The sequence below is a fragment of the Myotis myotis genome, unplaced genomic scaffold, assembly GCF_014108235.1.
Source record: "Myotis myotis isolate mMyoMyo1 unplaced genomic scaffold, mMyoMyo1.p scaffold_m19_p_8, whole genome shotgun sequence".
In the NCBI taxonomy this organism is placed as follows: Eukaryota; Metazoa; Chordata; class Mammalia; order Chiroptera; family Vespertilionidae; genus Myotis; species Myotis myotis.
The window spans coordinates 85,773,031-85,785,769 of NW_023416390.1; the positions used below are offsets into that span (position 1 = coordinate 85,773,031).

The following is a 12,739-nucleotide window of genomic DNA, read 5'->3' on the forward strand; positions in this document are numbered from 1 at the left end:
GGAGAGGGAGAGAAACATCAATGATGAGATGCCGGGAGCCGGTCCATGCTTGCTGTTTTAAGGGACCTGGCATATATGGCATACTGTTCTTAATATGTTTGCTCACCTTCTTGGCACTATGTGTTTTAACCAAGGTCTCTGAGAAAGGTTGTTTCCCCAGGTAGGGATTTTCCCCTGAAGTTAGGGAGGAAATAAAACCTCTTAACTAGTGCCAGGTGGGTAATTAATCACTTTAACTACGAACAATCATGCTTAAGCTACATAATCTTTACTCCCTGGAATGGAGATAAGAAATGCCCTAACCTTTGTAATAGAGATTGATAGGATTGAATCAACTGGTATAAATACAGATGTAATAAGACAGTAAGACACAGAACTTAGAATACAGAGCTTAGAACACAGAACCTACTCAGAACCTAGAGACAGAAGAACTTCGCTGGAGAGAACATGGCAAAAGATCCTGGACTGAACCTGACTACAGAAATTGGCAAGAGAACCTGACTAGAACCTGGTGACTGAACCTGGCTGGAGAACCTAGCGAGGGAACATGGCTACAGAACCTGGCTGGAGAACCTGGAGAACCTAGCAAGAGAACATGGACACAGACCCTGGCAGGAGATCCTAAGCAGAACCTCTCTGGAGATCCAGACCAGAACTTGGCTGGAGATCCTGGCTGGAGATCCTGGCTAGGCTGCTGATCAACTGAACACTGTCTCTGTGTCCTTTCTTCTTCGCCGACTCCGTCTACGCCTTTGGGAACCCCTGGACCTGCTGGGGTTGGACCCCGGCAATGAGAGAGAATCATTGATCCCCTGCTTCTTGCATGCCCCACACTGGGCATCGAGCCTGCAACCCGTGCATGTGCCCTGACCAGGAATCGAACCATGACCTCCTGGTGCATAAGTCGATGCTCAACCAGGGAGCCACACCAGTTGTGAGAGAGAGAATCATCGATTGGCTGCAGTATATTATTTAATCACCCCACCAACCTCTGTGAACCGGCTCTCTCGTTGCAGGCAAGGAGACTGAGGCTCGGAGACCTGATGTGTTGCCCACGCCCCTCAGCCGGGATGTGGCAGGCCAGGATTTAAATCATCTTTATGTTCTGGGTGGGAGCTGGCGCCTCTGTGGAGCTGCTGCATTGGGTACTCAGTCTGCAGGGGTCTTAGGATTTCAGTAGGGAGCCCTCGTACCCACAAGACAACAGAATACAAGGAGCCAGTAAAAATCAGCAATGAAAACGTATGGACAGATCAGAGTCACCGAGAAGGCTTCTTAGAAGAGGAGGTGGATTGGGTGAGGCTGGAGGTAGGGCTGGTCCCCCAAGGTCCCCCAGCCCTGGGAGGAATGCTCTGAGGGAGTGAACGGGCCCAGGCTGGGAGGGATTCCTTAGAAGAAGGGCTGCAGGGAGCGAGGGGGAAGAAGCAGGGCTGTGAGGTCCCGAGAAGCTGGGCCTGGAGGGGCACCTTCCTTCTTCCTCCTCCCTGAGGGTAACACAGCCACATACAATCTCACTTGGGTCCCCAGCTGTCCTTGCTGGGGGATGCTTGCCTGCCTGGGGAACAGTCCCTCTGACGGGGGCCAGGTTCCTGGCCTGCTGCTCTGGCCTCCTTCTCCCCTAGCTGCAGCTGGGCTGTGACGGTGTTGATGGGTGTGGGCCACTGAGATTTGCCCACCCAGAGATCCCCAAGGTTGGATCTGTCAGATTTTTCAAATGAAAGTACAAGGTGCGAGTTAAATTTGAATTTCAGGACAACAATGAATACTTTGTAGTATAAGCATGTCCCCAGTATTGCATCTATATTTGATGTGGTAACCATAGTTGTCTTGGGGTTTTGTCTACTGAGAGAGGGGCAGGTAGATGATGCTCTGGGTGTTTTAGGCCTCAGGGCTGCCACAGATTTAAATCATCTTTATGTTGGTCATCCAAGCCCTGACCCAGCCTGTCGTGGCTCTGCTGAGACCCCCGAGGTGGCCTGGGTCAGGCCACTACCCAGTACAGACAGCAGGTAAGATGTGGGACAGACGGGCCGAGAGCCCGACTCTGCTCTGTGCACTGTGCACGGCCTGTGGTGGGAGACTGGCCCTCTCAGCACCTGGGGGGCTGTGCTGCAGATCCGACCTGCTGTTCCCTGCATGCGCCTTCCCCATCTCCTGCCTGTATCCCTGAGACACCCCCCCTCACCCCCAGAAAGCACTCTGGCTGCCAAGTACCCTCCCCTATGTCTACTACCTCACACCTACCTCATCAGGGCACCCCAGTTTGTGAACAGCACTTCCTCATCCCTGAGCCTCCTACTCACACTTCTTCCAATCACTCCCTCATCCATCTATCCAGCCAGCCAGCCAACCAGCCACAAGTATTGAGCCTTGCAATGGGAACACAGTTGCAGGCACTTCGATGTGTTGGAGCGATTAGAGGGGCAGCTGACAGCAGCCATCAGGTGTGACTTCTGGTCGACCCAAGGCCCCGACTGATGGCCTGTGTTTCATCATCCAGTGGTCTGGGGAGAGATTCTCTGGCCAAGTCCTTTAGACACCAGTTGCTCCTCCAAGGAAATTCTGGAGATGGCTGCAGGCTGTGATGAGATGGGACCAGGCACCCTGGGACCAGGAACCCAGAGGGGCCTCAACAGGTAGGAAGCTGAGCTGGCTCTGCGGAAGGTGTGGTCTCCCTCTCAAAGGGTTAGAGTGCAGGACCCAGAGGTGCCGGCAGCTGGTGCTCTGTGTGGTCTTAAGATTATCACAAGAAAACCGAGGTCCAGAGAGAGGAGGTGACTGGTCCGAGGTCACACAGCCTCACAGCCCGGGCCGGGAAGGCAGTAGGGACTGGGTAGAGTGGCTTTGGCTGTCAGGCACACCTGTTTCCAGGCTTGGCCGGCCTCTCAACCTGACAGCTATCTATACGTGGAAATCACTCCGCCCCTTCGACTGTGCAGCCATGAAGGAGGCAGAGGGCCTTGTAGAGCGCCTGGCATGGTGCCCACTTGAATTGTTGCAGGGAGAACCCCAGTGTTATTTGAGCGGCTCTCCACGGCCTCACCTGCCCCCCACACATCCCTCGGGCCTTCTGAGTTCTGGGCCCCTCCTCCTGTCCGTCTGAGGGGAGGGCAGGCACACGGCTGGGGCAGGAGCCGACCTCTGGCCAGTCGGTGCTGGGGCTGAGGAGGACCTGCGCCCGGTCGGCGGGGCGTCCACCCTGAGGAAATTGCTGCCTGTGATTTACGACCCTGCGGCCATGAACCTGCACAGGTTGTGCAAGGAGGCCTCTTTCATGCCCCTCCCCCACACAGGAATGTGACCCTAGCCACCCCATCCTTCTGGAACTTCCCATGTGGGGGCCTGGCCTCCGTGGGGACCTGCAGCAGATGCAGCTCTCCTACCCCTGGTGCTACACTAACCTCATGGCTGCTTTATTTTGTCCTGTTTGCCCAATTTCTTCTTGTCCTGTGTAAAGAATTAAAACGCTACAGAAAAACGTATTCCAGGAAGGGGAACTGTCCCAACACCCCCCAGAGAGGGGCGGGGCATGTGACTCTACAGATGTGTTGCTTTCTTGTCAAAGCAGGGCCTTCTGGCTCAGAGACCCCTTTCCGGTCCGAAGCCACCCCACATTCAGCAGACCCCGCCCTTGGGCCTGGCCCTGTTCTGAGCAGCTGCAAGGGAAGAGACGAGGCTGTCCATGAAAAGAAAACCACATTTTTTAATTTTTATTTTATTAAATCTTATTGTTCAGATTATTACATTTGTTCCTCTTTTTTTCCCCCCATAGCTCCCCTCCACCCGGTTCCCACCCCACCCTCTGCCCTTACCCCCCCACTGTCCTCATCCATAGGTGCACAATTTTTGTCCAGTCTCTTCCCGCATCTCCCACACCCCTTTCCCCCCCAAGAATAGTGAGTCCATTCCCTTTCTATGTCCCTGATTCTATTATAATCACCAGTTCATTCTGTTCATCAGATTATTTATTCACTTGATTCTTAGATTCACTTGTTGATAGATGCATATTTGTTGTTCATAATTAGTATCTTTACCTTTTTCTTCTTCTTCCTCTTCTTAAAGGATACCTTTCAGCATTTCATATAATCCTGGTTTGGTGGTGATGAACTCCTTTAGCTTTTCCTTATCTGTGAAGCTCTTTATCTGACCTTCAATTCTGAATTATAGCTTTGCTGGATAAAGTAATCTTGTTTGTAGGTTCTTGGCATTCATCACTTTGAATATTTCTTGCCACTCCCTTCTGGCCTGCAAAGTTTCTGTTGAGAAATCAGCTGACAGTCGTATGGGTACTCCCTTGTAGGTAACTGACTGTCTTTCTCTTGCTGCTTTTAAGATTCTCTCTTTGTCTTTTGCTCTTGGCATTTTAATGATGATGTGTCTTGGTGTGGTCCTCTTTGAATTCCTTTTGTTTGGGGTTCTCTGCGCTTCCCGGACTTGTAAGTCTATTTCTTTCACCAGGTAGGGGAAGTTTTCTGTCATTATTTCTTCAAATAGGTTTTCAATATCTTGCTCTCTCTCTTCTTCTGGCACCCCTATAATTCTGATGTTGGTACGCTTGAAGCTGTCCCAGAGGCTCCTTACACTATCTTCGTGTTTTCGGATTCTTTTTTCATTTTGCTTTTCTGGTTGGGTGTTTTTTGCTTCTTCGCATTTCAAATCTTTGCCTTGATTCTTGCGCTCCTCTGGTCTGCTGTTGGGAGTCTGTATAATATTCGTTATTTCATTCCGTGTATGCTTAATTTCTAGTTGGTTTTTATCATAACATCGAGGGTCTCATTAGATTTCTTGTAGATCTCAATAACTTTATCGGCGGCTTCTAGACAGTTCTTGAGAGACCTTAAAAGTGTGGTTCTGAACTCAATATCCTCCATTGACAGTTTTGTCCTGTTTCTTTGTCTCCGCATTTTTTATGCTTTCTTGGTGCACCCCCTAGTGGTCTTTGTGCGCAGTCTTGTTGTAGTTAAGCCTTGATTGTTGTAGCTAATACCAGGGAGGGTTTGACCTCCAGGCCAAGTGGCTGTGAGAATCAGCTGTGTCTGCAGTGGGAAAACTTCTGTCCTCTAGGGAGGTGCTAATCTAGCCTTTGCCTGAGGCTATCTGGCAAATGGCTCTGCGCAGGGCTTGGGCAGGGTGGGTCGAACGGGATCAACAGAGAGGGTGGAGGGAGCAGTTATGGCTGCTCTCAGTCCCATCCCCAGAGGCTCTGCCTCTCAGAGTCCCAGCAACCGCTGCAAACCTCGGAGAGAAAGCTGCCCTCGCGTTCCAACCAATGACAGACAGTCCCGCTTCTCCCGTTTGAGTCTGGGTCCCTAGAAACTCGCCCAGAACTGGAGCTCAGAATCTGAGACTCCCTCCCGATTGAAAACGCCAACCGCGCCCTCAGCCACCAGCCCACTCCCCGCGTACCTCCGCACCTTTGTATTTTCCGCACTGCGCCTCCTCTGAGTCTCGTATGCTGTTCTCTTTCCTTCTAGTTGAAGAATTTCCCCTCAGCCAGTCTTCCTGTGGTTCTGGGCAATGTCCGTTCCATCTTTTAGTTGTATTTTTGAAGTGGTTGTTCGAGACAGCTAACTCCGGTGTTTACCTATGCCGCCATCTTGGTTTCTCGAAAACCACATTTTAAAAAAGTATATATATATATATTTTTATTGATTTCAGAGAGGACGGGAGAGGGATAGAGAGATGGAAACATCAATGATGAGAGAATCATTGATCAGCTGCCTCCTGCACACCCCTGACTGGGGATTGAGCCCACAACCCAGGCATGTGCCCTTGACCGGAATCGAACCCAGGACCCTTCAGTCTGCAGGCCGAAGCTCTATCCACTGAGCTAAACTGGCTAGGGCAAGAAAACCACATTTTTAAAGTGTTGCTAATGAAAATCACCGGGGAGGGCTTGCCATTTGTGGGTGGGGAGGGCAGAGTGGCAGAGGCTGCACGGGGACTGGCTGAGGGGCTGCCCCAGTCCCAGGGGGTCACTGCCCCTCCCCAACTGCGGGGCAGGGATAGGGGCGGCAAGGGCATGGACTTGGGTGATGGGGAGGACAGGGGCCAGAGTAGGGCTGAAATGAAGCCATGCCTCTCCCGGGAGCTGGAATCAGCCTCAGGCACAGAAGGGGAAGGAGAATGAAGGGTCTGAGGAGCCCTGTACCCCAGGACATCACAGGAAGGCTCAGCAGCAGGAGGCCAAGCTCCAGAGTGAGTCAGGCCTGAGCCTGACCTCAGGCTCTACCCCTTAGTCCTCTGTGACCTGGTAGCCCCTGATGCCCAGGCTCCTCCTCTAGCGAGAGGGGAGCAGCTGCTCTGAGGGTCTGCTGTGAGGGACTGTCATAAGCGAGCAAATGGCCAATGTCTAACAGTGCCAGGCACACGGGAGGGATTCAGCCAACACTACTTGCATCTCTTTTTCTAGTGCATGTTTTGTATCCTCTTTGTCTGTCTGTCTGTCTAGCTGCCTAGATGACTCCAGGGGTCACATGAGTTTGCACATCAGGGGAACACTTGGGCTGGGGACCTGGATGCACTAACTGGGTGAGATGCGAGCAGAGAGGTGGTTCCCCGGGGACGGCTGGCGGCTGAGACAGGACCCGCAAGAGCTCCCGTGCCTAAGGGGCCACAGAGTCACCAAGGAGGTCGAGGAGATGTTCTGTGGCTGAGTCCAGTCCCCAGTGCATTCGTGGTTGAGGCAGCTTCCAGGGACTTGGCCCTGCGGTCAGGAGAACACGTTAGCTGGGCCAGAGGAAGGGGCTCCCGGGGTGCTTTCGTGCCGTTAGATGGGACCAGCTTCCTGGGAGACCGTGGATAATACAGGGTGTCCCCTCAAAGATGTATACACACACTTTGGATAATGATAGGGGCAGTGCTTATTAAAATACAGTTCATTTCCAAAATTGAGCTGTCAGCTGTCACAGTGTGTACATTTTGGGGGCCAGCATGTACTTCACATTGGAGAGAGCTCAGCACAGACTCCACACTTGATCCTCATTTTCTCTCATAATCAGTGCTTTGCAGCTGTCACCATGCAGGGCTTTTACCCGGTTACTTGGAGGCGAGCCCCAGATCCGCAGCTGTTTATGGTGATTTCTGGAAGCAGTGCCCACACAGGTTGTGGGGATGAGCACTAATGATGAAGTCTTACTACTCAATGACAAGACTGGGCTGACTTCACTTCTGGGCGGTAGTGCTCTGTAAACTATGAGGGCAGAAAGTTAAGTCCAGCTAGTTCAGGGGTGGGCCAACTTTTTGTGAGTGCGTGCCCAAACCAGCAAAATCTCTGACTCAAAATTCTTCTGCGTGCCAACCCTAATTTTTTGAGAACATGTTACGCCTACTTGATATCTCTTAAGGTGTATGTATGTGAGGAACCTTGAAGAAATAATAAAATTCATTTGAGCGACAAAAACACAGTATATGATGATGAAAAATACATTTATTTTTTAATGTATACATGTACACTGATAGTCCGACAGAAAACTTCATGACTCCGTTTGATATGATCAGTGGGACTTTTGCTGCTGCATCACTGATGACAGAGATTTTACATCAGGTTTATATTTCGTGACCTTCAGGGATATGCACGAGCTACTACTTTCATCCGTCAGGCTACTCCTATTATGAGACTTAACAAAATTCATCACTGAGAACAAAGATTTACAAGTGTATGTGGATGAAAACATGGAGAGTAACGCTGTTGCAAAGTTTTTTAAACAGAAAAAGTTTTCTGGAATGGCATTCCAAGTCCTCAATAGTTCGTTTTCGACACTTCTCTCGGGTACTCCTGTCTCTAATCGCTTTTTTTTCAATGTTTTCCAAGTCAGCTCTAAGGTCAATAAATTTCTGCTTCCAAATTGAGCTACTCTGAAATTCAATCAACTGCATTTCAAAGTCAGCCATGTCTATCCATGAAAACATTTGTAAGTTTAGTTCCTGCAGTTTCATGCTGTCTGGAAACCTCATGAATTTTGCTGTCTCTTCCAGTTCTCTGAATTTCACAAATCTTGAGAAGAACTGCTCAATAGTTGACTCGATGATGTTTAAAAACAGCTTTTGAAGGCTTTTTCAGTCTGTTCTGTCATCTTTTGGGAGGTCTTTGATGTGCCTCTTGAGGTTTGGGAAATATCTAAATCTCTCACCATCCACATCCCTCTTAAAGACTTCCAGTTTCTTTTCAAAAGCCTTTATGTAACCAAACATAACATCAAGTGTCTTGCCAGTTCCTTGTAATTTAACATTTAAGTCATTCAAATATTCACCAAAATTGTAAATGGAAGATTATAAGAGAGGGTTTCGCGTGCCAGCAAAAGTTACTGGCATGCTATGTCTGGCACGCGTGCCAGGGGTTGCCCACCCCTGACCTAAATCCAAGTGTGTCACCCTCCTGGCTCAAACCTTGTCAGTATCTTCACACATGCAATAAATTACAATCTCCTTATCATAACCTAGAAGCCCCCATCTACATAATCTGGCTCCCACCTCCCGCTCCCTCTGTGTGGCTCTTTCCCCTGAACCGAAGCCCCGCTAGGCCTCCTGTCTATTCTCGAGACTAGCTGTGTTCTGCCTTAGGAGTTTCTGCATGCTCACTACTCCGCTGGGAACATTCTCCTCCCGCTCACTCCCAACTTTTTCCAAGATTGATTCATTTTCATCCTCCAAGTCCTAGCTTAAATGTCACCTCCCAAGATAGCTTTTTGACCACCCAATCTCAAATAATTTGCAAGGACATAATTTGTAATTATAGAGTTGCTTGTTTGTTTACTATTTTATTATCTGTTCTTCTGTCTGAGTTCACCACTGTGTCCCTACGTAGCTATTCCACACAACTTCCAAACCTTAGTGCCTTCAAATCACAAAGGTTTGTTTCTCAGTCATGCTAAATGTCCGCCCCGGCTGGTGTTGGGGTATGGGTGCCTGTTCATGGTAGGCCCCAGGCTGATGGAGCAGCCACACTCCCAAACATTCCCAGTGGCCATACTCTACAGAAGAGATCTCTGGAGTGTCTTTCATTTGCAAATAAACTCTCCAGTCCACTCACAAGTCATTGGTTAGAGTAGGTCACACAGCCTCACCCAGTAACTGGGAAGTTTAATCCTACCCAGTGCCCATGCCCCTGCTCCTGTTCCCTGAACTACTTATCTCACTTGGACGGGCTACTGCAGGCTTTCCTGTCTGAATGTGGATTTGATAAAATGGCACCACCACGCAGGTCCTTCCCACCAGGCTGCACAGAGCTTGGCCGCACTATGATAGTGTTGCACACTCCCAGACGGGCCTTGGAAGGAACGCGGCCCCGAGGTTGGTTATAACAGGCTTGAGTGTGAATCGGTTTCTGGTGGCAATCCCAGTTCAAGCTCACATGTGTTGAGGACTCACCCAGTTCCCAGAAAGGCACATGTGATCTCATTTAAATCTTCACGCCTGGGGTGTGGAGTGCTGTTCCTACCGGGCAGCTGGAGAAACTGAGGGCTAAGAGGTGAACTTCTAATCAAGTGCTTGCTAGTTATATGGCAGAGCCTCCTTTGGACCCATGCTTCCCGCGTCCAAGCCTGTGCACCTAGTCCTTACTCCTCAGGAGACTGCTTGGGTCTGTTTTCTTTTCTAGGTTATAAATACCAGACAGCTTCCTTTTTGAGAAGGCTCCTACCCTTCTCCCTTAAAGTACTTGGTGGAGTTTCTGCCATATCATTAGCATGCCATAGAAGTCTTCAATATATACGAAAAGGGTAAAAACCGAATACTTGCTTTCTTCTGGTTACATGTTTTTGGTTGAGCCTGTTACTTAAGGCTAAGCCTATGTGCTTTTTTTTTTTTTTTCCCAATCCTCACCTGAGGATATTTTTTTCCCATTGAGTTTTATAGAGAGTGGAAGGGAGGAGTAGAGACAGAAGGAAACATCTATGTGAGACACAGGGACTGGCTGCCTCCCGCATGTACCCCGACCAGGCTGGGGATCGGGCCTGCAACGGAGATACCTGACCTTGACTGGAATCGAATCCTCCACCCGTCAGTCTGGGGGCTGACTTTCTAACGGTCCAGGGGTGGGCAAACTTTTTGACTCGAGGGCCACAGTGGGTTCTTAAACTGGACCGGAGGGCCGGAACAAAAGCATGGAAGGAGTGTTTGTGTGAACTAATATAAATTCAAAGTAAACATCATTACATAAAAGGGTACGGTCTTTTTTTTTTTTTTTTTTAGTTTTATTCATTTCAAACAGGCTGTAACCCTTGAGCCAAACCGGCCAGGGCAAACGTCTGTGCTTTTTGATACAGCTGTTGGTGGAGGGCCTGGCTCTGTCAGCCGCTCATAGGTAACAATCTAATCAAGGCACAAAGCTTCTCATATAATACACCTGCAACCTAATGTATAATTACCAACAAGGAAAGAATTACATGGTGCCAGCTGCTGTGGATATCAAATTGAACAAGCACTCGTTTCCTTCCCCGGAGATTATGCAGGCGGATATTTAAACAATTAACGGCAATACAATGTGTTGTGCCCTGAGGTTTGTGCAGGGGTCAGCGGGGCCACAGATCCTGTGGAGGCGGTGGGGGGAGGGTTCAGCTCTAGGAAGGGGCGGGGAGTTGCGAAAATCAACCCGAGGGGAGGCCCTATTGGATAGAAAGTTGCAATTTCCCGGGCTTTGCAGGACGATGACAGGGGCAGGTTGTGGGAGAAAAACCTGTGGCCATGAGCTTTCCCACTGCACTTCCTGCACCAAGGCCAGGGCTGGGGTTCGGATTCTTAACTTGTGACCTGGGTCAAGTACCTTCAGGAATTGGTCAAGCAACTCCATTACTGCTAAAGGGACGTCTCATCAACCAAGCGAGTGGTGGCGGCTGGCGGAGGTCCCTTCTTAGGGGACCCTCCCTCCCCCGCTTTGCCCCCCCCCCACAGCCGCGGGGACCCTCCGACACCCGCGCGCCGCATTGTAACTTCCCTTGGTTTTCTGCCTCGGGACTGCCCTTCCCTTTAGCTTTCCACTACTTTGGCCTTGCCCTCACCTCAGTCCACTAGGGGGGGCACCCTCCGCCCGCCCACGCCCGCACCCCAGACCAGGTCCACACTCTCCACTGCAGCATCGGTCACGTGCAGCGCGCACGGCGACCAGAGGAGGAAATGGAGGGGGCGGGGCCGACGTGCCGAGCCCGCCCCTCCCGCCTGAGGCGGCTCATCATTGGCCAAGCGTAGCCCTCTGCCTCCCGAGGCTTGGCAGATCCTCTTCAGATTGGCTAATAGGCGCCCAGTGGGCGTGGTCTCCAGGAGTGGGGGCGGAAGGGAGGGCGCGCTCCCGAGAGGCGGGGTTGCCGGGGCGACGCCGGGGGCGCGCTCAGGGGTGGGGAAGCGACCCGGCAGCTCAATGACAAATCGGCTGGGGACTGCTGGGGTCCGGCCGGGAAGGAGGCCCAGGAGAGGGCGGGGCGGGCTTAAGAGCGGCGTGCGGGTCGCGCACGGCCGAGGCGGCGCCGGACGTGTCCCAGGTGAGACTGCTCGGCCCGGCGGGACCCCCGCGGGGCGGTCTGGGGCGCGGGCTGAGGAAGTGGGGTGCGCCGCCCGGCGCTCGGTGGCCTCTTGCCCCCGCGCTCCCCGCGCAGGGCTGTGGCGAGCGGTCGGACACGTCGCGCTCGAGGCCGGCGGAGGGCGCCGCGGGAGCCGTGGCCCGGGCAGATCCGCGGAGGAAGCCTGCGGGCCGCCTAGCCCGGCTCGGAGCAAAGGCGATGGGGGCGGCGCCCCGGCCTCTCGCTTTTCGCCGCTCCTTCTCTTTCCCACAAATGGCCTCTGCCTCCACTTCCTGCCCTTCGGGGCCTCCAGCCCGAGGACGTCCACTTCCTCAGTCCCGTGGTTGCCGCCGTGGGCAGGGGAAGAGCTAAAAAGTGTTGCAAAAACTTGTAAGCGTCTTCAGAACTTCCACTTGGACTCAACAGGGGCCACGCTCCAGAAGTTGCTTGGTCTGATTTTGGTCCTGCCTTGAAAATGAGCGTGAAGCTGTTTCTTTGCCCCCGCCCGCCCCTGCCCCTGCCCCTGCCCCTTTAGTTTCTTTCTGATGGGGGCTGGCTCGGAACGTGGCCTCCGATAGGAAGGAGCACCGCGGACTGAGCACCCGCTCCTGCGCTCGGGTGGGTCTGTGAGTCCATCCGCCTGCCTGGTCCGGGACTGCGGCTGGGTCTGTGAGTCCATCCGCCTGCCTGGTCCGGGACTGCGGGTGGGTCTGTGAGTCCATCCGCCTGCCTGGTCCGGGACTGCTGGTGGCCGAGGTAGCCGCCCAGGCTGCTGGCTGGAGCGGCGTCCTTCCTGTGCGAATTTCAGGTGAGTCCGGGAAACGCTGTAGCTGGGATGTTGCTATCAGGAGAGCCCTCGGGAGAAGCTGTGTTTGGCGGACTGACTTAGAATTGCCTGTGGAAGAGGCTTGACTGATGGATTTGAGTCATCTGTGCCTTGATTTCAGCCCCTGTGGAGCTGAACTTGCTACTCTGTCCTGGTTTCCTAACCTCATTTCTCTTTAAGTTTTGGGCGTGGGCGGTGGGCACGGGTGATCTATCAGAGAGGACAGGGTAGGGTATCTTTTAGATGCGTAAGTGAGCCGCGTTCTAAGCCGAGCAGCAAGATTCTTGAATGTCAAAGCGTGCAGCAGGTCAAGAGCAGGTCTGGAGCAGTAGAATTAGAATATCAGAGAGCCCAGAAGCGGGATGGCTGTGAGCGGCAGCATTGACTGTTGGGAAGAATTGGAGGGCAGGGTGTGAAGACC

The 12,739-nt window shown here is 52.1% G+C and overlaps 1 protein-coding gene across 2 annotated transcripts in view; it reads left to right on the forward strand.

The window, feature by feature from the left end:
* The first annotated feature begins 11,310 nt into the window (after positions 1-11,310).
* Positions 11,311-12,739, forward strand: part of RALB (RAS like proto-oncogene B) — a 39,778-nt gene continuing 38,349 nt past the window's right edge. The window contains exon 1 of one of the 2 annotated variants that reach the window (XM_036319801.1): positions 11,311-11,474. The gene's annotated coding sequence lies outside the window, so the exon portion shown is untranslated. Of the gene's footprint in view, positions 11,475-12,130; positions 12,301-12,739 lie in introns of those variants that run through there. The other variant, XM_036319802.1, reaches the window with a different exon arrangement.